Genomic DNA, 8,074 nt, shown 5'->3' on the forward strand with positions numbered 1-8,074 from the left:
CTTGTTTGATTGACTAGACTTTGAATTATATTCTCCATCTCTGCTCTTCTTGGAAAATCTTCAAGCAATTATAGTAAACACTAATCTTCTTACTTTTCCTCTGCTTCTTTGTTCTTCATTTTTGTTCACAAATTCACCAATCAAAAACCATCAAAACATCTGTTGTACCTCCTTAGGTAGGTAGCTTTGATCTTTTACCACTAAAACATAATTGTAGATCTTAGGGTTTCATTAGATATTGAACTTGTCCATCATTTAGTCCTTATACTTCTTTCTTGAATCTTTTAGAAACTTCTCCTTAAATTATCACCTTGGATCATTTAACAAACTCAATTCATGCATTAGATATGCCAACTCATCATTTCTCATCTTTTACATGTTTTGATCAATCCAAAAATTCAACTATGTTAACCTCAAATCCTAATTCTTTCACAAAATGTAATTTTGTTGACACTCAATCATTACTATTTCTTTAGCTTGGTCATAACTATGTAGATTTATCTCTACTATTTTTTCTCACTTAACTTACACTAGTTCACTTAATCTTCACTACGCTCAATCACTTCTTCATTTTTCCTTTATCTTGCTTAGTCACTACTATCGCTTAACTGATATCATTATGCTTGGCTTCTAATTAAGTTCCTTAATCTTCTACTTCAATTTCTCCATTGGCCTTGTAAACTAGTACTTGGTAAAGCTTGTGTTTTACTCTACTTCTTGACTTGCTTCAATCATTTCTTCTTCACTTCAACTCATTTTTTTATCCACTTGATATAGTGATCAAACAACACATTATAGTAAGTACCAATCTTCTCACTTTTCCTCTGATTCTTTGTTCTTCATTTTCCTTCACAAATTCACCAATCAATAACCATCAAAACATCTCTTGTACCTCCTTAGGTGGGTAGCTTTGATCTCTTGTACCTCTTCAAGTAATTATAGTAAACACCAATCTCCTCACTTTTCCTCTACTTCTCTGTTCTTCATTGTCATTCACAAATTCACCAATCAACAACCATCAAGACATCTCTTGTAGCTCCTTAGGTAGGTAGCTTTGATCTTTTTCCACTAAAACATAATTGTAGATCTTAGGGTTTTTTTAGATTTATTGAACTTGTCTATTGTTTAGTCCTTCTACTCCTTTCTTGAATCTTTTGGAAACTTCTCCTTGAATTCTCACCTTAGATCATTTAACAAACTCAATTCATGCATTAAATATGCCAACTCATCAATTCTCATCTTTTACATGTTTTGACCAATCCAAAAATTCAACTATGTTTGCCTCAAATCTTGATTCTTTGACAAAATGTAATTTTGTTGACACTCAATCATCACTATTTTCTTTAGCTTAGTCATAACTATGTAGACTAATCTCTACTATTTTATCTCACTCAACTTACATTGGTTCACTCAATCTTCACTACGCTTAGTTGCTTCTTCATTTTTCCTTTATCTTGCTTGGCCACTATTATGACTCGACTGATACTATTTTGCTTGTCTTTTACTTAAGTTCCTTAATCTTCTACTTCAATTGCTTCATTGACTTTGTAAACTAGTACTCAGTAGAGCTTGTATTTTACTCAACTTCTTGACATGCTTCAATCATTTCTTCTTCACTTCAACTCATTTTTCTTCTCCACTTCATATAGTGATCAAATAACACATTATCTTGTCAAATACCAACTGATCAAGTGCTCATTTTAATTTAAACATACTTACTCCTCTTTACTCAACAACTTCACTAGTTCATCTAGTTATTTCTCTTTTCAAATGCTCTTTATCAATCAAATTGATATGACACTCTACACTATTAGTAAATATCTCACTAGTAAGGTTTGACATAAATGATGACATACAAATTATTCTAATTGTATTTTCCAACAACAAATAGAAGATCAAGGTATGGGAAAATATGATTAACAAGTTGAAATATAAAATTCTACATGGCAATTATCAAGTTAAGGTATTAAGGAGATTACAAAATTTGAAACAAAAGGATAGTTATGTAAACGAATATGCTGAGGAATTTTATAGGTTAGATATCAGAGCTTGATATGTGGATGATGAAGTTGATGTTAGAAAGTAAAGTCCACCAACACATTTGGGGGGAGGGGGGTAAATCAGCTATGTTCCCAATATAACTCAAATTAGTCTTGTTAAATCCAATTCTGATAAGCAATATATGAAGCAACCATATGATAAGAAACATGCAAAGTGATAGAGATTTGCTAACTATGGGAACCCTTTATTAGAGGGAAAACCCTGGAGGGAATGGTGCCCACAAGATGATGTACTAATATATTATTTCCTTATATAAGAGGACATGACCACTTTAGTGGCCATTTCAATATAATTAGTATGAAAGAGTCCTTGTTAGAAGAATTTGAATCCCTATTAGAAGATTCTAGCCCTATTAGGAGCAATAAGGAGGACAACTAAAACCACTACCCAAATTGCTTCAAAACTATTACACAAAATAGATCTCTAGGATAACATATCCCAAGTATGAACTAACCAATGTAGAAACCTCTTTTCCAATACAATTCCTTTAAATTTATCAACATAATCACATCATCATCATCATCTACTTTGCTATGCTTAAATTTGCATTCTCTGACCACATTTACACAAATACAATACAATGTGATAATTATAAACAAGGAAATAAACCTTCCTTTATAAAATTTCCTATTAACTAATTGATTCATCCCTACGGATTCCCCAATATAGAATGAATAGTATAGGACATCATTAAGATATTACAATACACCTTACATTACATTCAAATGATTTCAATCAAAAGGTTGGTTGACAATGAATATATCACATGTTAATCTTTAGTAGCCTTCACATAATAATATCTTGAATCTAATACCTCAAACACTTCATCACATACAAGTCTTAATTAATTTTCCAATCCCACTCAATCAAATTCTTTTTTGCTTAACATATACAAATGATTTACTAGTAAATTGTTTCTTGCATACTAGCTTGTAACTAGTCTTTACAAAATCAACTAAAACTCATGTAATTATTCAAATAAATTTCCTTGAACTTATATGTATCATCTAAAAACATCCATGAATATTCATTTTATCCTTCTTAACTTAGATCTTCATATTCCATCCTTGCTGAACAAACCAACCTTTGCAATGTACAAAATAGTTGTGTGCCATGATCCCAAAAATGTATATGTTTTGATTAGGTAAAAGTGGGTTTGAAGGGTACCCAAAACCCCAAACATGTATATGTTGAAATCAATGAAAAACATGACATGAATACAACCAATCCTAGTGAAACAATCTCCCCTTTTGACATATATCCTCTCAATAATCTATTTATGCTAATAATCTCCCCCTTTGGCATTGATGACAACATATGATGAAGAACCACGAATGCCAAAATATCAATCTAAATACTCCCCCATTGATATCAATCAATCTTCTAAATACTCTCCCCCATTGATGTTACTCTCCCATATACTAATACTCTTCCCCATATAACATCCATATATTAGTTTTTCATGTATTACTCTCCCCCATCAACATGAGTGGTAAAGATTTCAATATGCCAATCTAAATAATTTGAAGTGATCCCTTTATTTTAATCATCTCCAAAACAATCTGAAAAGTGCCAAGTACCAATAGACACTATTATATAGATCATTTCTCAAGAGTTCTCAATAATTCTTCCCAGAGTGACTATTTCCCCATAGGAGCATCACCAAGCATCTAGTCCAAGTGTATGGAAAAATCTATAAAAAATACTAGACCAACACAATCTTGCATCAAGTACTCTAAAATAGGTTGGGGCATTGCCCAAAGCATGCCTCTAAGGTACTCAAAATTATTGTTATCCAATGGTTTTCTAAAGATATTTATTATTTTTTCCTTTGTACTAGCATACTCAAATCTGATTTCTTTTTTCTACTACATTCTCTCTCAAAAAGTGATACTTTATAGCAATGTGTTTTGTCTTTGAGTGTAGTACTAGATTCTTTGACATATTAATTGTTCTTATGTTATCACAATGAATAATAGTAGGTTCTTGAAACTCAATACCTATATCCTTCAACATATATTTCATCTATATGATTTGATTGCATTTGTTTTCTTCTACTATATACTCTTCTTCTACTGTAGATTGTGAAATACAATAGAGTTTCTTGCTTATCTGTAAAACCAATCTTCCTCCCAAGAAGAATGCTCCACCACTGGTTCTCTTTATATCATCAAAATTTCTTGCCCAATCTACATTAGTGTATGCACATAAACTGAAACCATGTGATTAGTCATATCATAATCCATAATATGATGTACCCTTCAAATATATAAATATCATTTTTACTGCTGCTAAATGTGTTTCTTTAGGATTTTCTTGAAATATTAAAACAATTCCAATTTCATTTTATATATCTGGTCTTATATTAGTTATATATTGCAATCCTCTTATCATTGATCTATACCTTGTTTGCATTGCATTAGGAGATTCATCTTTCCTTGATGATTTGTAACCTATAACCATGAGTGTACCAATTGGCTTACAATATTCTAATCTAGTTCTTGTCAATATATCTTTGAGATATTTTGTTTGTGATATGAAGATGTTATCCTCATTTTGAGTTATTTATAATCCCAAGAAGTATTTCATTTCACTAGTCATAATCATTTCAAATTAATTCTTCATTTCTTTAGACAATTTCTAACTATCCTCATCATTGCCTCAAAAAATGATATCATCTAGAAATACTATGATAATCAATAATCCATTTTAATTTGTCCTTAAGTATGTACTATTTGCATTGTGTTTCTTGAATCCCATAATTATCAAGTGTTCATCTAATGTCACATAGCAAACTCTAGGTGTTTTCTTTAATCTACACAGAGATTTTCTTAGTCCATAAACCATATCTTTGTCTTCATTTAGTATAAAGCCATCATGTTTTTCAATGTAAAACTCTTCCTCAAGTTCTGATGTATGTTGAAATTATTGTTAGATAAATTTGCCAAAAACATTCTATATAGTTGATGAAGAATTCATACAATTTTGATGATAGGTAAATCAATTATCGGACTAGATATTCATTGACTAATACATAAGTTGCAATATGAATTAAGTGTTTCTATCCTATAGGAAGGTTAATAAATTCTTATGATGCTATGTTTATGATAGCACCTATTTATATGAAGAATTGCGTAAGTTTTGATTGATAAGATCAAACCGAGTAATTGTTAAAACACTTAATCATAATAAGTTAATTGATTTGAAAATTACTCCATATGAGGGATATATTTTTTGGATTGATCATAAGATATGATTTGTGAAAATGTTTAGATGATGTAGATAAGATGAAACCTTATTATGTGCATAGGTAAAGGTAGTTTACTAATATGGAAGTAATGTTGATAGGAAAACGAAAACAAGAAAAAATGGATAAATAGGTGAATAGATAGATAGGTAAAGGTTAAATTAGTCACATGACTAATAGTTGATGAAGATTTAAGGTAAAATCATGAGATTGAAATTTCTATTGGGATTGATGATGCTTTTTGAAGAGTGAGAAAGTAGTGACATGATTTATGGAAAGGGTTTAACAACCATTGATTGAGGTATGCAATTTAGGCGGATTATTCAATAAGTTCTATTTTTGGTCAAAACAACTTATGAGATGGAACAATCTCCAAGGTGAATTTTAATTTTGAGATGACATAGTCAAAGGAAAATAATTGATGGATAGTTAGATGTGTTTCATCTTATCAGATTTAATTTGGATCATTGGATCTAGGGCTTGTTAAGGAAATGGAATAAAGTTTTGTATTTAAAGGTAAAATAATGAAGAAGAAAGGTTTTATTTCTAGTTGTAAATTGGAGAAGGTTGCAATGTTTAAGAAAGGAACAAAATCAAGTGCAATCGAGCCAACAAAGAGTGGTAGGTATGTTGAAGAGTTACAATGCTTAGTTGGATTTGATCATGCAGAGATAGCGTAAATCACATATCATTTTCTTTCTATTACTCTCTAATCATTGTAACAACAAAATCCCTTAACAACATAGATCCTAACAGGTTCCTATTGTAAATTTCTCTAACTAATTGACATTCAAAAGAATGTTCAAAATCCTCTAACTAGGAATATTTTTAGGTCTATAGGAAAATTTCTTATTTAGGTAGCACAAAGAGCCAATAATTCTATATTCGTTGTGGTGGATATATTTTTGAAAATGTCACATTTTATTCTTTATAAGAAGACATTATATGCAATTCATGTAGCATATATTTTCTTTAATGAGTTTTTGCAATTGTATGGGTTACCTAAGAGTATTATCTCAGGATGAGATAATAAGCTTGTTGGATATTTTCAAAGATCACTTTGGAAAAGGTTGGATAAAAATTTGAAATTTAGTTATACCTTCAACCCATAGATAGATGGAAGTAAAAAGGTCTTAAATAGAAGCTTGGGAAATTTGTTGAGATGCCTAGTTGTAGATAAACCTGGTAATTGGGACTTGGTATTGGCATAAGAAATGTTTGCATATAATTATTTAGTAAATATGACGCAATGTAGTGTAGGAGAATCCCTAAAGGAGATGTTCTAGCCCCCAACTCTATAATCACACAATGGAAGATATAACAGCAATGAGCAATAATGTAAGATCTGATACCAAATCACAACTCTTTGTTTATAAAATAGCTATTTACATGCAATATGCCCAGCTGTAAGGCCTTCTAGGTTACGACCAAATGAAATAAAAATTACAATAATAATTCTACAAGATCCCTCAAGATCCAACTTACAAAAACCAATCCTAGCTAGCCTAGATTTGTAACATAATAGAAATCTAGAAGAAACTACCAAGGAAATCTAAACTTCTACTTGCAAGCCCACCAAGAAATCTCCTTGTTTTCTAGTTGCAGCCCAAGCTCTACTCCAAATTTATCTAAGATCCAAGTGTAAAATACCTCACATTTTGTGCTCTATCCATACACTCAAAAATCCATCATAATCCTACTATAAAATGCCTCGCATTTGGTGCTCTATCCATAGACTTAGGAAAACTTGCCCTTCAGTTGCTCCCACACTCGCTCCTCCTCCTTCGAATGAAGCAATCCCTTGATAAATGACTAAAGAATTCACCAAAACCCCTAATTAAACCAATCTAAGCCAAAATTCAGCCCAGAATGCCAAAAACTAACATTAAATACTTGAAGAGCCACAAGTTGGCCTCCAATAGAAATTAACTATCAATAAATTGATACTCGAGAAAAATTGTGATATTTCCTAGCTCCAATTGAATTAGAACTCATGCTTTAAACTTGGGTAGTAATTTAGGTCCTCTAAAATACCTTAATTTTACAAATTCTAAAACATCAAGGATATCTATGCATCCGTCCCAAAAGTCAAGCACATAAAACTATCATGCAAACTGTCAGAAATTGATACTCTGGGAGAATTTCCATATCTCCAAACATATGAAGAATTAGAAATTCCACCTTGGATCATAGATATTAATCTAGGACCTCTTTAATCTCTAAAATGTTCATCCTATCATTCATTAAGAATAGTTAGTTACATGGCCTGCAATAGGCACCCAGAAACCAAAAAAACACAGTTCCAATAGCAAGGCAAAAACAACTCAAACTTCAACTCAATCCATCCAATCTTTATGAAATCATGAGGAAAGGTTCCCCAATGTGTCTTCAACACATACCTAACCATGAAAATCATAAAAACACCAAAATCCAAGCTCAATGCGCTTGCATCAGACTCCCTAGGTAAATAGAAAAGTATGTCCCATACTTTGATGCCCAAAGAAAGATCTGCAACCAACTTTAGCTTTAACAAAGGCTTCCACTTCATAAAAGTAAATATAAAAAATATGAAAATCAACCATCTATGCTTCATCCATTAAAAAATAAGAATAAAATACATATTAGCAACCCAACCAGCATGCTCACACCCAAGAACAAACTGAACATAACGCTTCATCAACAAACCCTCATCCACATCAGCAACTAGTAAATCCACACCAGCAACAAAAAATTCCATATCAATAGCAATATGTAGATCTCCATCAA

This window comes from Cupressus sempervirens, chromosome 6 (assembly GCF_028749045.1).
Source record: "Cupressus sempervirens isolate cs-2001-9-10 chromosome 6, ASM2874904v1, whole genome shotgun sequence".
In the NCBI taxonomy this organism is placed as follows: domain Eukaryota; kingdom Viridiplantae; phylum Streptophyta; class Pinopsida; order Cupressales; family Cupressaceae; genus Cupressus; species Cupressus sempervirens.